Below are 20,579 nucleotides of genomic sequence, written 5' to 3' on the forward strand. Positions count from 1 at the left end.
TAGGGTTGCTATTAGGGTTAGGGTTAGGGATGAATACCCATTGGAGATCAAGATATTCTTCAATAACTTTTTTTCTGTAGGTCATAGAGACTTGGAAGTTGGTTCCATCTCCACTAATGTGGCTATGCCCGATCCATTGGTACCACCCCCGAGCTTCTACGACCTTTGGAAGGGGTAGGGTTAGGGTTGTGATTAGTGTTTGATTTTTTGGTTGTGATTAGGGTTAGGGTTAGGGATGAAAACCTATAGGAGTTCAAGATATTCTTCAATAACTTTTTTTCTGAAGGTCATAGAGATTTGGAAGTTGGTTCCATCTCCACTAAAAAGGCTATGCCCGATCCATTGGGACCATCCCCGCACTTCTACGACCTTCGGAAATGGTGAAACCACCAAATCTATAAAAAAAAGTACAAGATATTTTTGAATAACTTTTTTTCTGAAAGTCCTAGAGACTTGTGCATTTCATGATTTATAAAAGGTGGCCTGCCACGCAACCACACCGAATTTCAGCACGTTTCGAGCAAGCAGCGCAGAGTTATTCCAATTAATTCCTAATATGGGTTAGGGTTGCAATTAGGGTTAGGGTTAGGGTTGTGATTAGGGTTAGGGTTAGGGTTGCTATTAGGGTTAGGGATGAATACCCATTGGAGATCAAGATATTCTTCAATAACTTTTTTTCTGTAGGTCATAGAGACTTGGAAGTTGGTTCCATCTCCACTAATGTGGCTATGCCCGATCCATTGGTACCACCCCCGAGCTTCTACGACCTTTGGAAGGGGTAGGGTTAGGGTTGTGATTAGTGTTTGATTTTTTGGTTGTGATTAGGGTTAGGGTTAGGGTTGCTATTAGGGTTAGGGTTAGGGATGAAAACCTATAGGAGTTCAAGATATTCTTCAATAACTTTTTTTCTGAAGGTCATAGAGACTTGGAAGTTGGTTCCATCTCCACTAAAAAGGCTATGCCCGATCCATTGGGACCATCCCCGCACTTCTACGACCTTCGGAAATGGTGAAACCACCAAATCTATAAAAAAAAGTACAAGATATTTTTGAATAACTTTTTTGCTGAAGGTCCTAGAGACTTGTGCATTTCATGATTTATAAAGGGTGGCCTGCCACGCAACCACACCGAATTTCAGCACGTTTCGAGCAAGCAGCGCAGAGTTATTCCAATTAATTCCTAATATGGGTTAGGGTTGCAATTAGGGTTAGGGTTAGGGTTGCAATTAGGGTTAGGGTTAGGGTTGTGATTAGGGTTAGGGTTAGGGTTGCTATTAGGGTTAGGGTTAGGGATGAATACCCATTGGAGATCAAGATATTCTTCAATAACTTTTTTTCTGTAGGTCATAGAGACTTGGAAGTTGGTTCCATCTCCACTAATGTGGCTATGCCCGATCCATTGGTACCACCCCCGAGCTTCTACGACCTTTGGAAGGGGTAGGGTTAGGGTTGTGATTAGTGTTTGATTTTTTGGTTGTGATTAGGGTTAGGGTTAGGGATGAAAACCTATAGGAGTTCAAGATATTCTTCAATAACTTTTTTTCTGAAGGTCATAGAGACTTGGAAGTTGGTTCCATCTCCACTAAAAAGGCTATGCCCGATCCATTGGGACCATCCCCGCACTTCTACGACCTTCGGAAATGGTGAAACCACCAAATCTATAAAAAAAAGTACAAGATATTTTTGAATAACTTTTTTTCTGAAGGTCCTAGAGACTTGTGCATTTCATGATTTATAAAGGGTGGCCTGCCACGCAACCACACCGAATTTCAGCACGTTTCGAGCAAGCAGCGCGGAGTTATTCCAATTAATTCCTAATATGGGTTAGGGTTGCAATTAGGGTTAGGGTTAGGGTTGCAATTAGGGTTAGGGTTAGGGTTGTGATTAGGGTTAGGGTTAGGGTTGCTATTAGGGTTAGGGTTAGGGATGAATACCCATTGGAGATCAAGATATTCTTCAATAACTTTTTTTCTGTAGGTCATAGAGACTTGGAAGTTGGTTCCATCTCCACTAATGTGGCTATGCCCGATCCATTGGTACCACCCCCGAGCTTCTACGACCTTTGGAAGGGGTAGGGTTAGGGTTGTGATTAGTGTTTGATTTTTTGGTTGTGATTAGGGTTAGGGTTAGGGATGAAAACCTATAGGAGTTCAAGATATTCTTCAATAACTTTTTTTCTGAAGGTCATAGAGACTTGGAAGTTGGTTCCATCTCCACTAAAAAGGCTATGCCCGATCCATTGGGACCATCCCCGCACTTCTACGACCTTCGGAAATGGTGAAACCACCAAATCTATAAAAAAAAGTACAAGATATTTTTGAATAACTTTTTTTCTGAAAGTCCTAGAGACTTGTGCATTTCATGATTTATAAAAGGTGGCCTGCCACGCAACCACACCGAATTTCAGCACGTTTCGAGCAAGCAGCGCAGAGTTATTCCAATTAATTCCTAATATGGGTTAGGGTTGCAATTAGGGTTAGGGTTAGGGTTGTGATTAGGGTTAGGGTTAGGGTTGCTATTAGGGTTAGGGATGAATACCCATTGGAGATAAAGATATTCTTCAATAACTTTTTTTCTGTAGGTCATAGAGACTTGGAAGTTGGTTCCATCTCCACTAATGTGGCTATGCCCGATCCATTGGTACCACCCCCGAGCTTCTACGACCTTTGGAAGGGGTAGGGTTAGGGTTGTGATTAGTGTTTGATTTTTTGGTTGTGATTAGGGTTAGGGTTAGGGTTGCTATTAGGGTTAGGGTTAGGGATGAAAACCTATAGGAGTTCAAGATATTCTTCAATAACTTTTTTTCTGAAGGTCATAGAGACTTGGAAGTTGGTTCCATCTCCACTAAAAAGGCTATGCCCGATCCATTGGGACCATCCCCGCACTTCTACGACCTTCGGAAATGGTGAAACCACCAAATCTATAAAAAAAAGTACAAGATATTTTTGAATAACTTTTTTGCTGAAGGTCCTAGAGACTTGTGCATTTCATGATTTATAAAGGGTGGCCTGCCACGCAACCACACCGAATTTCAGCACGTTTCGAGCAAGCAGCGCGGAGTTATTCCAATTAATTCCTAATATGGGTTAGGGTTGCAATTAGGGTTAGGGTTAGGGTTGCAATTAGGGTTAGGGTTAGGGTTGTGATTAGGGTTAGGGTTAGGGTTGCTATTAGGGTTAGGGTTAGGGATGAATACCCATTGGAGATCAAGATATTCTTCAATAACTTTTTTTCTGTAGGTCATAGAGACTTGGAAGTTGGTTCCATCTCCACTAATGTGGCTATGCCCGATCCATTGGTACCACCCCCGAGCTTCTACGACCTTTGGAAGGGGTAGGGTTAGGGTTGTGATTAGTGTTTGATTTTTTGGTTGTGATTAGGGTTAGGGTTAGGGATGAAAACCTATAGGAGTTCAAGATATTCTTCAATAACTTTTTTTCTGAAGGTCATAGAGACTTGGAAGTTGGTTCCATCTCCACTAAAAAGGCTATGCCCGATCCATTGGGACCATCCCCGCACTTCTACGACCTTCGGAAATGGTGAAACCACCAAATCTATAAAAAAAAGTACAAGATATTTTTGAATAACTTTTTTTCTGAAAGTCCTAGAGACTTGTGCATTTCATGATTTATAAAAGGTGGCCTGCCACGCAACCACACCGAATTTCAGCACGTTTCGAGCAAGCAGCGCAGAGTTATTCCAATTAATTCCTAATATGGGTTAGGGTTGCAATTAGGGTTAGGGTTAGGGTTGTGATTAGGGTTAGGGTTAGGGTTGCTATTAGGGTTAGGGATGAATACCCATTGGAGATCAAGATATTCTTCAATAACTTTTTTTCTGTAGGTCATAGAGACTTGGAAGTTGGTTCCATCTCCACTAATGTGGCTATGCCCGATCCATTGGTACCACCCCCGAGCTTCTACGACCTTTGGAAGGGGTAGGGTTAGGGTTGTGATTAGTGTTTGATTTTTTGGTTGTGATTAGGGTTAGGGTTAGGGTTGCTATTAGGGTTAGGGTTAGGGATGAAAACCTATAGGAGTTCAAGATATTCTTCAATAACTTTTTTTCTGAAGGTCATAGAGACTTGGAAGTTGGTTCCATCTCCACTAAAAAGGCTATGCCCGATCCATTGGGACCATCCCCGCACTTCTACGACCTTCGGAAATGGTGAAACCACCAAATCTATAAAAAAAAGTACAAGATATTTTTGAATAACTTTTTTGCTGAAGGTCCTAGAGACTTGTGCATTTCATGATTTATAAAGGGTGGCCTGCCACGCAACCACACCGAATTTCAGCACGTTTCGAGCAAGCAGCGCGGAGTTATTCCAATTAATTCCTAATATGGGTTAGGGTTGCAATTAGGGTTAGGGTTAGGGTTGCAATTAGGGTTAGGGTTAGGGTTGTGATTAGGGTTAGGGTTAGGGTTGCTATTAGGGTTAGGGTTAGGGATGAATACCCATTGGAGATCAAGATATTCTTCAATAACTTTTTTTCTGTAGGTCATAGAGACTTGGAAGTTGGTTCCATCTCCACTAATGTGGCTATGCCCGATCCATTGGTACCACCCCCGAGCTTCTACGACCTTTGGAAGGGGTAGGGTTAGGGTTGTGATTAGTGTTTGATTTTTTGGTTGTGATTAGGGTTAGGGTTAGGGATGAAAACCTATAGGAGTTCAAGATATTCTTCAATAACTTTTTTTCTGAAGGTCATAGAGACTTGGAAGTTGGTTCCATCTCCACTAAAAAGGCTATGCCCGATCCATTGGGACCATCCCCGCACTTCTACGACCTTCGGAAATGGTGAAACCACCAAATCTATAAAAAAAAGTACAAGATATTTTTGAATAACTTTTTTTCTGAAGGTCCTAGAGACTTGTGCATTTCATGATTTATAAAGGGTGGCCTGCCACGCAACCACACCGAATTTCAGCACGTTTCGAGCAAGCAGCGCGGAGTTATTCCAATTAATTCCTAATATGGGTTAGGGTTGCAATTAGGGTTAGGGTTAGGGTTGCAATTAGGGTTAGGGTTAGGGTTGTGATTAGGGTTAGGGTTAGGGTTGCTATTAGGGTTAGGGTTAGGGATGAATACCCATTGGAGATCAAGATATTCTTCAATAACTTTTTTTCTGTAGGTCATAGAGACTTGGAAGTTGGTTCCATCTCCACTAATGTGGCTATGCCCGATCCATTGGTACCACCCCCGAGCTTCTACGACCTTTGGAAGGGGTAGGGTTAGGGTTGTGATTAGTGTTTGATTTTTTGGTTGTGATTAGGGTTAGGGTTAGGGATGAAAACCTATAGGAGTTCAAGATATTCTTCAATAACTTTTTTTCTGAAGGTCATAGAGACTTGGAAGTTGGTTCCATCTCCACTAAAAAGGCTATGCCCGATCCATTGGGACCATCCCCGCACTTCTACGACCTTCGGAAATGGTGAAACCACCAAATCTATAAAAAAAAGTACAAGATATTTTTGAATAACTTTTTTTCTGAAAGTCCTAGAGACTTGTGCATTTCATGATTTATAAAAGGTGGCCTGCCACGCAACCACACCGAATTTCAGCACGTTTCGAGCAAGCAGCGCAGAGTTATTCCAATTAATTCCTAATATGGGTTAGGGTTGCAATTAGGGTTAGGGTTAGGGTTGTGATTAGGGTTAGGGTTAGGGTTGCTATTAGGGTTAGGGATGAATACCCATTGGAGATAAAGATATTCTTCAATAACTTTTTTTCTGTAGGTCATAGAGACTTGGAAGTTGGTTCCATCTCCACTAATGTGGCTATGCCCGATCCATTGGTACCACCCCCGAGCTTCTACGACCTTTGGAAGGGGTAGGGTTAGGGTTGTGATTAGTGTTTGATTTTTTGGTTGTGATTAGGGTTAGGGTTAGGGTTGCTATTAGGGTTAGGGTTAGGGATGAAAACCTATAGGAGTTCAAGATATTCTTCAATAACTTTTTTTCTGAAGGTCATAGAGACTTGGAAGTTGGTTCCATCTCCACTAAAAAGGCTATGCCCGATCCATTGGGACCATCCCCGCACTTCTACGACCTTCGGAAATGGTGAAACCACCAAATCTATAAAAAAAAGTACAAGATATTTTTGAATAACTTTTTTGCTGAAGGTCCTAGAGACTTGTGCATTTCATGATTTATAAAGGGTGGCCTGCCACGCAACCACACCGAATTTCAGCACGTTTCGAGCAAGCAGCGCGGAGTTATTCCAATTAATTCCTAATATGGGTTAGGGTTGCAATTAGGGTTAGGGTTAGGGTTGCAATTAGGGTTAGGGTTAGGGTTGTGATTAGGGTTAGGGTTAGGGTTGCTATTAGGGTTAGGGTTAGGGATGAATACCCATTGGAGATCAAGATATTCTTCAATAACTTTTTTTCTGTAGGTCATAGAGACTTGGAAGTTGGTTCCATCTCCACTAATGTGGCTATGCCCGATCCATTGGTACCACCCCCGAGCTTCTACGACCTTTGGAAGGGGTAGGGTTAGGGTTGTGATTAGTGTTTGATTTTTTGGTTGTGATTAGGGTTAGGGTTAGGGATGAAAACCTATAGGAGTTCAAGATATTCTTCAATAACTTTTTTTCTGAAGGTCATAGAGACTTGGAAGTTGGTTCCATCTCCACTAAAAAGGCTATGCCCGATCCATTGGGACCATCCCCGCACTTCTACGACCTTCGGAAATGGTGAAACCACCAAATCTATAAAAAAAAGTACAAGATATTTTTGAATAACTTTTTTTCTGAAGGTCCTAGAGACTTGTGCATTTCATGATTTATAAAGGGTGGCCTGCCACGCAACCACACCGAATTTCAGCACGTTTCGAGCAAGCAGCGCGGAGTTATTCCAATTAATTCCTAATATGGGTTAGGGTTGCAATTAGGGTTAGGGTTAGGGTTGCAATTAGGGTTAGGGTTAGGGTTGTGATTAGGGTTAGGGTTAGGGTTGCTATTAGGGTTAGGGTTAGGGATGAATACCCATTGGAGATCAAGATATTCTTCAATAACTTTTTTTCTGTAGGTCATAGAGACTTGGAAGTTGGTTCCATCTCCACTAATGTGGCTATGCCCGATCCATTGGTACCACCCCCGAGCTTCTACGACCTTTGGAAGGGGTAGGGTTAGGGTTGTGATTAGTGTTTGATTTTTTGGTTGTGATTAGGGTTAGGGTTAGGGATGAAAACCTATAGGAGTTCAAGATATTCTTCAATAACTTTTTTTCTGAAGGTCATAGAGACTTGGAAGTTGGTTCCATCTCCACTAAAAAGGCTATGCCCGATCCATTGGGACCATCCCCGCACTTCTACGACCTTCGGAAATGGTGAAACCACCAAATCTATAAAAAAAAGTACAAGATATTTTTGAATAACTTTTTTTCTGAAAGTCCTAGAGACTTGTGCATTTCATGATTTATAAAAGGTGGCCTGCCACGCAACCACACCGAATTTCAGCACGTTTCGAGCAAGCAGCGCAGAGTTATTCCAATTAATTCCTAATATGGGTTAGGGTTGCAATTAGGGTTAGGGTTAGGGTTGTGATTAGGGTTAGGGTTAGGGTTGCTATTAGGGTTAGGGATGAATACCCATTGGAGATAAAGATATTCTTCAATAACTTTTTTTCTGTAGGTCATAGAGACTTGGAAGTTGGTTCCATCTCCACTAATGTGGCTATGCCCGATCCATTGGTACCACCCCCGAGCTTCTACGACCTTTGGAAGGGGTAGGGTTAGGGTTGTGATTAGTGTTTGATTTTTTGGTTGTGATTAGGGTTAGGGTTAGGGATGAAAACCTATAGGAGTTCAAGATATTCTTCAATAACTTTTTTTCTGAAGGTCATAGAGACTTGGAAGTTGGTTCCATCTCCACTAAAAAGGCTATGCCCGATCCATTGGGACCATCCCCGCACTTCTACGACCTTCGGAAATGGTGAAACCACCAAATCTATAAAAAAAAGTACAAGATATTTTTGAATAACTTTTTTGCTGAAGGTCCTAGAGACTTGTGCATTTCATGATTTATAAAGGGTGGCCTGCCACGCAACCACACCGAATTTCAGCACGTTTCGAGCAAGCAGCGCGGAGTTATTCCAATTAATTCCTAATATGGGTTAGGGTTGCAATTAGGGTTAGGGTTAGGGTTGCAATTAGGGTTAGGGTTAGGGTTGTGATTAGGGTTAGGGTTAGGGTTGCTATTAGGGTTAGGGTTAGGGATGAATACCCATTGGAGATCAAGATATTCTTCAATAACTTTTTTTCTGTAGGTCATAGAGACTTGGAAGTTGGTTCCATCTCCACTAATGTGGCTATGCCCGATCCATTGGTACCACCCCCGAGCTTCTACGACCTTTGGAAGGGGTAGGGTTAGGGTTGTGATTAGTGTTTGATTTTTTGGTCGTGATTAGGGTTAGGGTTAGGGATGAAAACCTATAGGAGTTCAAGATATTCTTCAATAACTTTTTTTCTGAAGGTCATAGAGACTTGGAAGTTGGTTCCATCTCCACTAAAAAGGCTATGCCCGATCCATTGGGACCATCCCCGCACTTCTACGACCTTTGGAAATGGTGAAACCACCAAATCTATAAAAAAAAGTACAAGATATTTTTGAATAACTTTTTTGCTGAAGGTCCTAGAGACTTGTGCATTTCATGATTTATAAAGGGTGGCCTGCCACGCAACCACACCAAATTTCAGCACGTTTCGAGCAAGCAGCGCGGAGTTATTCCAATTAATTCCTAATATGGGTTAGGGTTGCAATTAGGGTTAGGGTTAGGGTTGCAATTAGGGTTAGGGTTAGGGTTGTGATTAGGGTTAGGGTTAGGGTTGCTATTAGGGTTAGGGATGAATACCCATTGGAGATCAAGATATTCTTCAATAACTTTTTTTCTGTAGGTCATAGAGACTTGGAAGTTGGTTCCATCTCCACTAATGTGGCTATGCCCGATCCATTGGTACCACCCCCGAGCTTCTACGACCTTTGGAAGGGGTAGGGTTAGGGTTGTGATTAGTGTTTGATTTTTTGGTTGTGATTAGGGTTAGGGTTAGGGATGAAAACCTATAGGAGTTCAAGATATTCTTCAATAACTTTTTTTCTGAAGGTCATAGAGACTTGGAAGTTGGTTCCATCTCCACTAAAAAGGCTATGCCCGATCCATTGGGACCATCCCCGCACTTCTACGACCTTCGGAAATGGTGAAACCACCAAATCTATAAAAAAAAGTACAAGATATTTTTGAATAACTTTTTTTCTGAAGGTCCTAGAGACTTGTGCATTTCATGATTTATAAAGGGTGGCCTGCCACGCAACCACACCGAATTTCAGCACGTTTCGAGCAAGCAGCGCGGAGTTATTCCAATTAATTCCTAATATGGGTTAGGGTTGCAATTAGGGTTAGGGTTAGGGTTGCAATTAGGGTTAGGGTTAGAGTTGTGATTAGGGTTAGGGTTAGGGTTGCTATTAGGGTTAGGGTTAGGGATGAATACCCATTGGAGATCAAGATATTCTTCAATAACTTTTTTTCTGTAGGTCATAGAGACTTGGAAGTTGGTTCCATCTCCACTAATGTGGCTATGCCCGATCCATTGGTACCACCCCCGAGCTTCTACGACCTTTGGAAGGGGTAGGGTTAGGGTTGTGATTAGTGTTTGATTTTTTGGTTGTGATTAGGGTTAGGGTTAGGGTTGCTATTAGGGTTAGGGTTAGGGATGAAAACCTATAGGAGTTCAAGATATTCTTCAATAACTTTTTTTCTGAAGGTCATAGAGACTTGGAAGTTGGTTCCATCTCCACTAAAAAGGCTATGCCCGATCCATTGGGACCATCCCCGCACTTCTACGACCTTCGGAAATGGTGAAACCACCAAATCTATAAAAAAAAGTACAAGATATTTTTGAATAACTTTTTTGCTGAAGGTCCTAGAGACTTGTGCATTTCATGATTTATAAAGGGTGGCCTGCCACGCAACCACACCGAATTTCAGCACGTTTCGAGCAAGCAGCGCGGAGTTATTCCAATTAATTCCTAATATGGGTTAGGGTTGCAATTAGGGTTAGGGTTAGGGTTGCAATTAGGGTTAGGGTTAGGGTTGTGATTAGGGTTAGGGTTAGGGTTGCTATTAGGGTTAGGGTTAGGGATGAATACCCATTGGAGATCAAGATATTCTTCAATAACTTTTTTTCTGTAGGTCATAGAGACTTGGAAGTTGGTTCCATCTCCACTAATGTGGCTATGCCCGATCCATTGGTACCACCCCCGAGCTTCTACGACCTTTGGAAGGGGTAGGGTTAGGGTTGTGATTAGTGTTTGATTTTTTGGTTGTGATTAGGGTTAGGGTTAGGGATGAAAACCTATAGGAGTTCAAGATATTCTTCAATAACTTTTTTTCTGAAGGTCATAGAGACTTGGAAGTTGGTTCCATCTCCACTAAAGTGCCTATGCCCGATCCATTGGGACCATCCCCGCACTTCTACGACCTTCGGAAATGGTGAAACCACCAAATCTATAAAAAAAAGTACAAGATATTTTTGAATAACTTTTTTTCTGAAAGTCCTAGAGACTTGTGCATTTCATGATTTATAAAGGGTGGCCTGTCACGCAACCACACCGAATTTCAGCACGTTTCGAGCAAGCAGCGCGGAGTTATTCCAATTAATTCCTAATATGGGTTAGGGTTGCAATTAGGGTTAGGGTTAGGGTTGCAATTAGGGTTAGGGTTAGAGTTGTGATTAGGGTTAGGGTTAGGGTTGCTATTAGGGTTAGGGATGAATACCCATTGGAGATCAAGATATTCTTCAATAACTTTTTTTCTGTAGGTCATAGAGACTTGGAAGTTGGTTCCATCTCCACTAATGTGGCTATGCCCGATCCATTGGTACCACCCCCGAGCTTCTACGACCTTTGGAAGGGGTAGGGTTAGGGTTGTGATTAGTGTTTGATTTTTTGGTTGTGATTAGGGTTAGGGTTAGGGATGAAAACCTATAGGAGTTCAAGATATTCTTCAATAACTTTTTTTCTGAAGGTCATAGAGACTTGGAAGTTGGTTCCATCTCCACTAAAGTGGCTATGCCCGATCCATTGGGACCATCCCCGCACTTCTACGACCTTCGGAAATGGTGAAACCACCAAATCTATAAAAAAAAGTACAAGATATTTTTGAATAACTTTTTTTCTGAAAGTCCTAGAGACTTGTGCATTTCATGATTTATAAAGGGTGGCCTGCCACGCAACCACACCGAATTTCAGCACGTTTTGAGCAAGCAGCGCGGAGTTATTCCAATTAATCCCTAATATGGGTTAGGGTTGCAGTTAGGGTTAGGGTTGCAATTAGGGTTAGGGTTAGGGTTGTGATTAGGGTTAGGGTTAGGGTTGCTATTAGGGTTAGGGTTAGGGATGAATACCCATTGGAGATCAAGATATTCTTCAATAACTTTTTTTCTGTAGGTCATAGAGACTTGGAAGTTGGTTCCATCTCCACTAAAGTGGCTATGCCCGATCCATTGGTACCACCCCCGAGCTTCTATGACCTTTGGAAGGGGTAGGGTTAGGGTTGTGATTAGGGTTAGATTTTTTGGTTGTGATTAGGGTTAGGGTTAGGGATGAAAACCTATAGGAGTTCAAGATATTCTTCAATAACTTTTTTTCTGAAGGTCATAGAGACTTGGAAGTTGGTTCCATCTCCACTAAAGTGCCTATGCCCGATCCATTGGGACCATCTCCGCACTTCTACGACCTTCGGAAATGGTGAAACCACCAAATCTATAAAAAAAAGTACAAGATATTTTTGAATAACTTTTTTTCTGAAAGTCCTAGAGACTTGTGCATTTCATGATTTATAAAGGGTGGCCTGCCACGCAACCACACCGAATTTCAGCACGTTTTGAGCAAGCAGCGCGGAGTTATTCCAATTAATCCCTAATATGGGTTAGGGTTGCAGTTAGGGTTAGGGTTGCAATTAGGGTTAGGGTTAGGGTTGCTATTAGGGTTAGGGTTAGGGATGAATACCCATTGGAGATCAAGATATTCTTCAATAACTTTTTTTCTGTAGGTCATAGAGACTTGGAAGTTGGTTCCATCTCCACTAAAGTGGCTATGCCCGATCCATTGGTACCACCCCCGAGCTTCTACGACCTTTGGAAGGGGTAGGGTTAGGGTTGTGATTAGGGTTAGATTTTTTGGTTGTGATTAGGGTTAGGGTTAGGGATGAAAACCTATAGGAGTTCAAGATATTCTTCAATAACTTTTTTTCTGAAGGTCATAGAGACTTGGAAGTTGGTTCCATCTCCACTAAAGTGCCTATGCCCGATCCATTGGGACCATCTCCGCACTTCTACGACCTTCGGAAATGGTGAAACCACCAAATCTATAAAAAAAAAGTACAAGATATTTTTGAATAACTTTTTTTCTGAAAGTCCTAGAGACTTGTGCATTTCATGATTTATAAAGGGTGGCCTGCCACGCAACCACACCGAATTTCAGCACGTTTTGAGCAAGCAGCGCGGAGTTATTCCAATTAATCCCTAATATGGGTTAGGGTTGCAGTTAGGGTTAGGGTTGCAATTAGGGTTAGGGTTAGGGTTGTGATTAGGGTTAGGGTTAGGGTTGCTATTAGGGTTAGGGTTAGGGATGAATACCCATTGGAGATCAAGATATTCTTCAATAACTTTTTTTCTGTAGGTCATAGAGACTTGGAAGTTGGTTCCATCTCCACTAAAGTGGCTATGCCCGATCCATTGGGACCATCCCCGCACTTCTACGACCTTCGGAAATGGTGAAACCACCAAATCTATAATAAAAAGTACAAGATATTTTTGAATAACTTTTTTTCTGAAAGTCCTAGAGACTTGTGCATTTCAAGATTTATAAAGGGTGGCCTGCCAAGCAACCACACCGAATTTCAGCACGTTTCGAGCAAGCAGCGCGGAGTTATTCCAATTAATCCCTAATATGGGTTAGGGTTGCAGTTAGGGTTAGGGTTGCAATTAGGGTTAGGGTTAGGGTTGTGATTAGGGTTAGGGTTAGGGTTGCTATTAGGGTTAGGGTTAGGGATGAATACCCATTGGAGATCAAGATATTCTTCAATAACTTTTTTTCTGTAGGTCATAGAGACTTGGAAGTTGGTTCCATCTCCACTAATGTGGCTATGCCCGATCCATTGGTACCACCCCCGAGCTTCTACGACCTTTGGAAGGGGTAGGGTTAGGGTTGTGATTAGTGTTTGATTTTTTGGTTGTGATTAGGGTTAGGGTTAGGGATGAAAACCTATAGGAGTTCAAGATATTCTTCAATAACTTTTTTTCTGAAGGTCATAGAGACTTGGAAGTTGGTTCCATCTCCACTAAAGTGCCTATGCCCGATCCATTGGGACCATCCCCGCACTTCTACGACCTTCGGAAATGGTGAAACCACCAAATCTATAAAAAAAAGTACAAGATATTTTTGAATAACTTTTTTTCTGAAAGTCCTAGAGACTTGTGCATTTCATGATTTATAAAGGGTGGCCTGCCACGCAACCACACCGAATTTCAGCACGTTTCGAGCAAGCAGCGCGGAGTTATTCCAATTAATTCCTAATATGGGTTAGGGTTGCAATTAGGGTTAGGGTTAGGGTTGCAATTAGGGTTAGGGTTAGGGTTGTGATTAGGGTTAGGGTTAGGGTTGCTATTAGGGTTAGGGTTAGGGATGAATACCCATTGGAGATCAAGATATTCTTCAATAACTTTTTTTCTGTAGGTCATAGAGACTTGGAAGTTGGTTCCATCTCCACTAATGTGGCTATGCCCGATCCATTGGTACCACCCCCGAGCTTCTATGACCTTTGGAAGGGGTAGGGTTAGGGTTGTGATTAGTGTTTGATTTTTTGGTTGTGATTAGGGTTAGGGTTAGGGATGAAAACCTATAGGAGTTCAAGATATTCTTCAATAACTTTTTTTCTGAAGGTCATAGAGACTTGGAAGTTGGTTCCATCTCCACTAAAGTGCCTATGCCCGATCCATTGGGACCATCCCCGCACTTCTACGACCTTCGGAAATGGTGAAACCACCAAATCTATAAAAAAAAGTACAAGATATTTTTGAATAACTTTTTTTCTGAAAGTCCTAGAGACTTGTGCATTTCATGATTTATAAAGGGTGGCCTGCCACGCAACCACACCGAACTTCAGCACGTTTCGAGCAAGCAGCGCGGAGTTATTCCAATTAATTCCTAATATGGGTTAGGGTTGCAATTAGGGTTAGGGTTAGGGTTGCAATTAGGGTTAGGGTTAGGGTTGTGATTAGGGTTAGGGTTAGGGTTGCTATTAGGGTTAGGGATGAATACCCATTGGAGATCAAGATATTCTTCAATAACTTTTTTTCTGTAGGTCATAGAGACTTGGAAGTTGGTTCCATCTCCACTAATGTGGCTATGCCCGATCCATTGGTACCACCCCCGAGCTTCTACGACCTTTGGAAGGGGTAGGGTTAGGGTTGTGATTAGTGTTTGATTTTTTGGTTGTGATTAGGGTTAGGGTTAGGGATGAAAACCTATAGGAGTTCAAGATATTCTTCAATAACTTTTTTTCTGAAGGTCATAGAGACTTGGAAGTTGGTTCCATCTCCACTAAAGTGGCTATGCCCGATCCATTGGGACCATCCCCGCACTTCTACGACCTTCGGAAATGGTGAAACCACCAAATCTATAATAAAAAGTACAAGATATTTTTGAATAACTTTTTTTCTGAAAGTCCTAGAGACTTGTGCATTTCAAGATTTATAAAGGGTGGCCTGCCAAGCAACCACACCGAATTTCAGCACGTTTCGAGCAAGCAGCGCGGAGTTATTCCAATTAATCCCTAATATGGGTTAGGGTTGCAGTTAGGGTTAGGGTTGCAATTAGGGTTAGGGTTAGGGTTGTGATTAGGGTTAGGGTTAGGGTTGCTATTAGGGTTAGGGTTAGGGATGAATACCCATTGGAGATCAAGATATTCTTCAATAACTTTTTTTCTGTAGGTCATAGAGACTTGGAAGTTGGTTCCATCTCCACTAATGTGGCTATGCCCGATCCATTGGTACCACCCCCGAGCTTCTACGACCTTTGGAAGGGGTAGGGTTAGGGTTGTGATTAGTGTTTGATTTTTTGGTTGTGATTAGGGTTAGGGTTAGGGATGAAAACCTATAGGAGTTCAAGATATTCTTCAATAACTTTTTTTCTGAAGGTCATAGAGACTTGGAAGTTGGTTCCATCTCCACTAAAGTGCCTATGCCCGATCCATTGGGACCATCCCCGCACTTCTACGACCTTCGGAAATGGTGAAACCACCAAATCTATAAAAAAAAGTACAAGATATTTTTGAATAACTTTTTTTCTGAAAGTCCTAGAGACTTGTGCATTTCATGATTTATAAAGGGTGGCCTGCCACGCAACCACACCGAATTTCAGCACGTTTCGAGCAAGCAGCGCGGAGTTATTCCAATTAATTCCTAATATGGGTTAGGGTTGCAATTAGGGTTAGGGTTAGGGTTGCAATTAGGGTTAGGGTTAGGGTTGTGATTAGGGTTAGGGTTAGGGTTGCTATTAGGGTTAGGGTTAGGGATGAATACCCATTGGAGATCAAGATATTCTTCAATAACTTTTTTTCTGTAGGTCATAGAGACTTGGAAGTTGGTTCCATCTCCACTAATGTGGCTATGCCCGATCCATTGGTACCACCCCCGAGCTTCTATGACCTTTGGAAGGGGTAGGGTTAGGGTTGTGATTAGTGTTTGATTTTTTGGTTGTGATTAGGGTTAGGGTTAGGGATGAAAACCTATAGGAGTTCAAGATATTCTTCAATAACTTTTTTTCTGAAGGTCATAGAGACTTGGAAGTTGGTTCCATCTCCACTAAAGTGCCTATGCCCGATCCATTGGGACCATCCCCGCACTTCTACGACCTTCGGAAATGGTGAAACCACCAAATCTATAAAAAAAAGTACAAGATATTTTTGAATAACTTTTTTTCTGAAAGTCCTAGAGACTTGTGCATTTCATGATTTATAAAGGGTGGCCTGCCACGCAACCACACCGAACTTCAGCACGTTTCGAGCAAGCAGCGCGGAGTTATTCCAATTAATTCCTAATATGGGTTAGGGTTGCAATTAGGGTTAGGGTTAGGGTTGCAATTAGGGTTAGGGTTAGGGTTGTGATTAGGGTTAGGGTTAGGGTTGCTATTAGGGTTAGGGATGAATACCCATTGGAGATCAAGATATTCTTCAATAACTTTTTTTCTGTAGGTCATAGAGACTTGGAAGTTGGTTCCATCTCCACTAATGTGGCTATGCCCGATCCATTGGTACCACCCCCGAGCTTCTACGACCTTTGGAAGGGGTAGGGTTAGGGTTGTGATTAGTGTTTGATTTTTTGGTTGTGATTAGGGTTAGGGTTAGGGATGAAAACCTATAGGAGTTCAAGATATTCTTCAATAACTTTTTTTCTGAAGGTCATAGAGACTTGGAAGTTGGTTCCATCTCCACTAAAGTGGCTATGCCCGATCCATTGGGACCATCCCCGCACTTCTACGACCTTCGGAAATGGTGAAACCACCAAATCTATAAAAAAAAAGTACAAGATATTTTTGAATAACTTTTTTTCTGAAAGTCCTAGAGACTTGTGCATTTCATGATTTATAAAGGGTGGCCTGCCACGCAACCACACCGAATTTCAGCACGTTTCGAGCAAGCAGCGCGGAGTTATTCCAATTAATCCCTAATATGGGTTAGGGTTGCAGTTAGGGTTAGGGTTGCAATTAGGGTTAGGGTTAGGGTTGTGATTAGGGTTAGGGTTAGGGTTGCTATTAGGGTTAGGGATGAATACCCATTGGAGATCAAGATATTCTTCAATAACTTTTTTTCTGTAGGTCATAGAGACTTGGAAGTTGGTTCCATCTCCACTAAAGTGGCTATGCCCGATCCATTGGGACCATCCCCGCACTTCTACGACCTTCGGAAATGGTGAAACCACCAAATCTATAAAAAAAAGTACAAGATATTTTTGAATAACTTTTTTGCTGAAGGTCCTAGAGACTTGTGCATTTCATGATTTATAAAGGGTGGCCTGCCACGCAACCACACCGAATTTCAGCACGTTTCGAGCAAGCAGCGCGGAGTTATTCCAATTAATTCCTAATATGGGTTAGGGTTGCAATTAGGGTTAGGGTTAGGGTTGCAATCAGGGTTAGGGTTAGGGTTGTGATTAGGGTTAGGGTTAGGGTTGCTATTAGGGTTAGGGTTAGGGATGAATACCCATTGGAGATCAAGATATTCTTCAATAACTTTTTTTCTGTAGGTCATAGAGACTTGGAAGTTGGTTCCATCTCCACTAATGTGGCTATGCCCGATCCATTGGTACCACACCCGAGCTTCTACGACCTTTGGAAGGGGTAGGGTTAGGGTTGTGATTAGTGTTTGATTTTTTGGTTGTGATTAGGGTTAGGGTTAGGGATGAAAACCTATAGGAGTTCAAGATATTCTTCAATAACTTTTTTTCTGAAGGTCATAGAGACTTGGAAGTTGGTTCCATCTCCACTAAAAAGGCTATGCCCGATCCATTGGGACCATCCCCGCACTTCTACGACCTTCGGAAATGGTGAAACCACCAAATCTATAAAAAAAAGTACAAGATATTTTTGAATAACTTTTTTGCTGAAGGTCCTAGAGACTTGTGCATTTCATGATTTATAAAGGGTGGCCTGCCACGCAACCACACCGAATTTCAGCACGTTTCGAGCAAGCAGCGCGGAGTTATTCCAATTAATTCCTAATATGGGTTAGGGTTGCAATTAGGGTTAGGGTTAGGGTTGTGATTAGGGTTAGGGTTAGGGTTGCTATTAGGGTTAGGGTTAGGGATGAATACCCATTGGAGATCAAGATATTCTTCAATAACTTTTTTTCTGTAGGTCATAGAGACTTGGAAGTTGGTTCCATCTCCACTAATGTGGCTATGCCCGATCCATTGGTACCACCCCCGAGCTTCTACGACCTTTGGAAGGGGTAGGGTTAGGGTTGTGATTAGTGTTTGATTTTTTGGTTGTGATTAGGGTTAGGGTTAGGGATGAAAACCTATAGGAGTTCAAGATATTCTTCAATAACTTTTTTTCTGAAGGTCATAGAGACTTGGAAGTTGGTTCCATCTCCACTAAAGTGCCTATGCCCGATCCATTGGGACCATCCCCGCACTTCTACGACCTTCGGAAATGGTGAAACCACCAAATCTATAAAAAAAAGTACAAGATATTTTTGAATAACTTTTTTTCTGAAAGTCCTAGAGACTTGTGCATTTCATGATTTATAAAGGGTGGCCTGTCACGCAACCACACCGAATTTCAGCACGTTTCGAGCAAGCAGCGCAGAGTTATTCCAATTAATTCCTAATATGGGTTAGGGTTGCAATTAGGGTTAGGGTTAGGGTTGCAATTAGGGTTAGGGTTAGAGTTGTGATTAGGGTTAGGGTTAGGGTTGCTATTAGGGTTAGGGATGAATACCCATTGGAGATCAAGATATTCTTCAATAACTTTTTTTCTGTAGGTCATAGAGACTTGGAAGTTGGTTCCATCTCCACTAATGTGGCTATGCCCGATCCATTGGTACCACCCCCGAGCTTCTACGACCTTTGGAAGGGGTAGGGTTAGGGTTGTGATTAGTGTTTGATTTTTTGGTTGTGATTAGGGTTAGGGTTAGGGATGAAAACCTATAGGAGTTCAAGATATTCTTCAATAACTTTTTTTCTGAAGGTCATAGAGACTTGGAAGTTGGTTCCATCTCCACTAAAGTGCCTATGCCCGATCCATTGGGACCATCCCCGCACTTCTACGACCTTCGGAAATGGTGAAACCACCAAATCTATAAAAAAAAGTACAAGATATTTTTGAATAACTTTTTTTCTGAAAGTCCTAGAGACTTGTGCATTTCATGATTTATAAAGGGTGGCCTGCCACGCAACCACACCGAATTTCAGCACGTTTTGAGCAAGCAGCGCGGAGTTATTCCAATTAATCCCTAATATGGGTTAGGGTTGCAGTTAGGGTTAGGGTTGCAATTAGGGTTAGGGTTAGGGTTGTGATTAGGGTTAGGGTTAGGGTTGCTATTAGGGTTAGGGTTAGGGATGAATACCCATTGGAGATCAAGATATTCTTCAATAACTTTTTTTCTGTAGGTCATAGAGACTTGGAAGTTGGTTCCATCTCCACTAAAGTGGCTATGCCCGATCCATTGGTACCACCCCCGAGCTTCTATGACCTTTGGAAGGGGTAGGGTTAGGGTTGTGATTAGGGTTAGATTTTTTGGTTGTGATTAGGGTTAGGGTTAGGGATGAAAACCTATAGGAGTTCAAGATATTCTTCAATAACTTTTTTTCTGAAGGTCATAGAGACTTGGAAGTTGGTTCCATCTCCACTAAAGTGCCTATGCCCGATCCATTGGGACCATCTCCGCACTTCTACGACCTTCGGAAATGGTGAAACCACCAAATCTATAAAAAAAAAGTACAAGATATTTTTGAATAACTTTTTTTCTGAAAGTCCTAGAGACTTGTGCATTTCATGATTTATAAAGGGTGGCCTGCCACGCAACCACACCGAATTTCAGCACGTTTTGAGCAAGCAGCGCGGAGTTATTCCAATTAATCCCTAATATGGGTTAGGGTTGCAGTTAGGGTTAGGGTTGCAAATAGGGTTAGGGTTAGGGTTGTGATTAGGGTTAGGGTTAGGGTTGCTATTAGGGTTAGGGTTAGGGATGAATACCCATTGGAGATCAAGATATTCTTCAATAACTTTTTTTCTGTAGGTCATAGAGACTTGGAAGTTGGTTCCATCTCCACTAAAGTGGCTATGCCCGATCCATTGGGACCATCCCCGCACTTCTACGACCTTCGGAAATGGTGAAACCACCAAATCTATAAAAAAAAAGTACAAGATATTTTTGAATAACTTTTTTTCTGAAAGTCCTAGAGACTTGTGCATTTCATGATTTATAAAGGGTGGCCTTTCACGCAACCACACCGAATTTCAGCACGTTTCGAGCAAGCAGCGCGGAGTTATTCCAATTAATCCCTAATATGGGTTAGGGTTGCAGTTAGGGTTAGGGTTGCAATTAGGGTTAGGGTTAGGGTTGTGATTAGGGTTAGGGTTAGGGTTGCTATTAGGGTTAGGGTTAGGGATGAATACCCATTGGAGATCAAGATATTCTTCAATAACTTTTATTCTGTAGGTCATAGAGACTTGGAAGTTGGTTCCATCTCCACTAAAGTGGCTATGCCCGATCCATTGGGACCATCCCCGCACTTCTACGACCTTCGGAAATGGTGAAACCACCAAATCTATAAAAAAAAGTACAAGATATTTTTGAATAACTTTTTTTCTGAAAGTCCTAGAGACTTGTGCATTTCAAGATTTATAAAGGGTGGCCTGCCAAGCAACCACACCGAATTTCAGCACGTTTCGAGCAAGCAGCGCGGAGTTATTCCAATTAATCCCTAATATGGGTTAGGGTTGCAGTTAGGGTTAGGGTTGCAATTAGGGTTAGGGTTAGGGTTGTGATTAGGGTTAGGGTTAGGGTTGCTATTAGGG

This window comes from Paralichthys olivaceus, chromosome 16, assembly GCF_024713975.1.
Source record: "Paralichthys olivaceus isolate ysfri-2021 chromosome 16, ASM2471397v2, whole genome shotgun sequence".
Lineage (NCBI taxonomy): Eukaryota > Metazoa > Chordata > Actinopteri > Pleuronectiformes > Paralichthyidae > Paralichthys > Paralichthys olivaceus.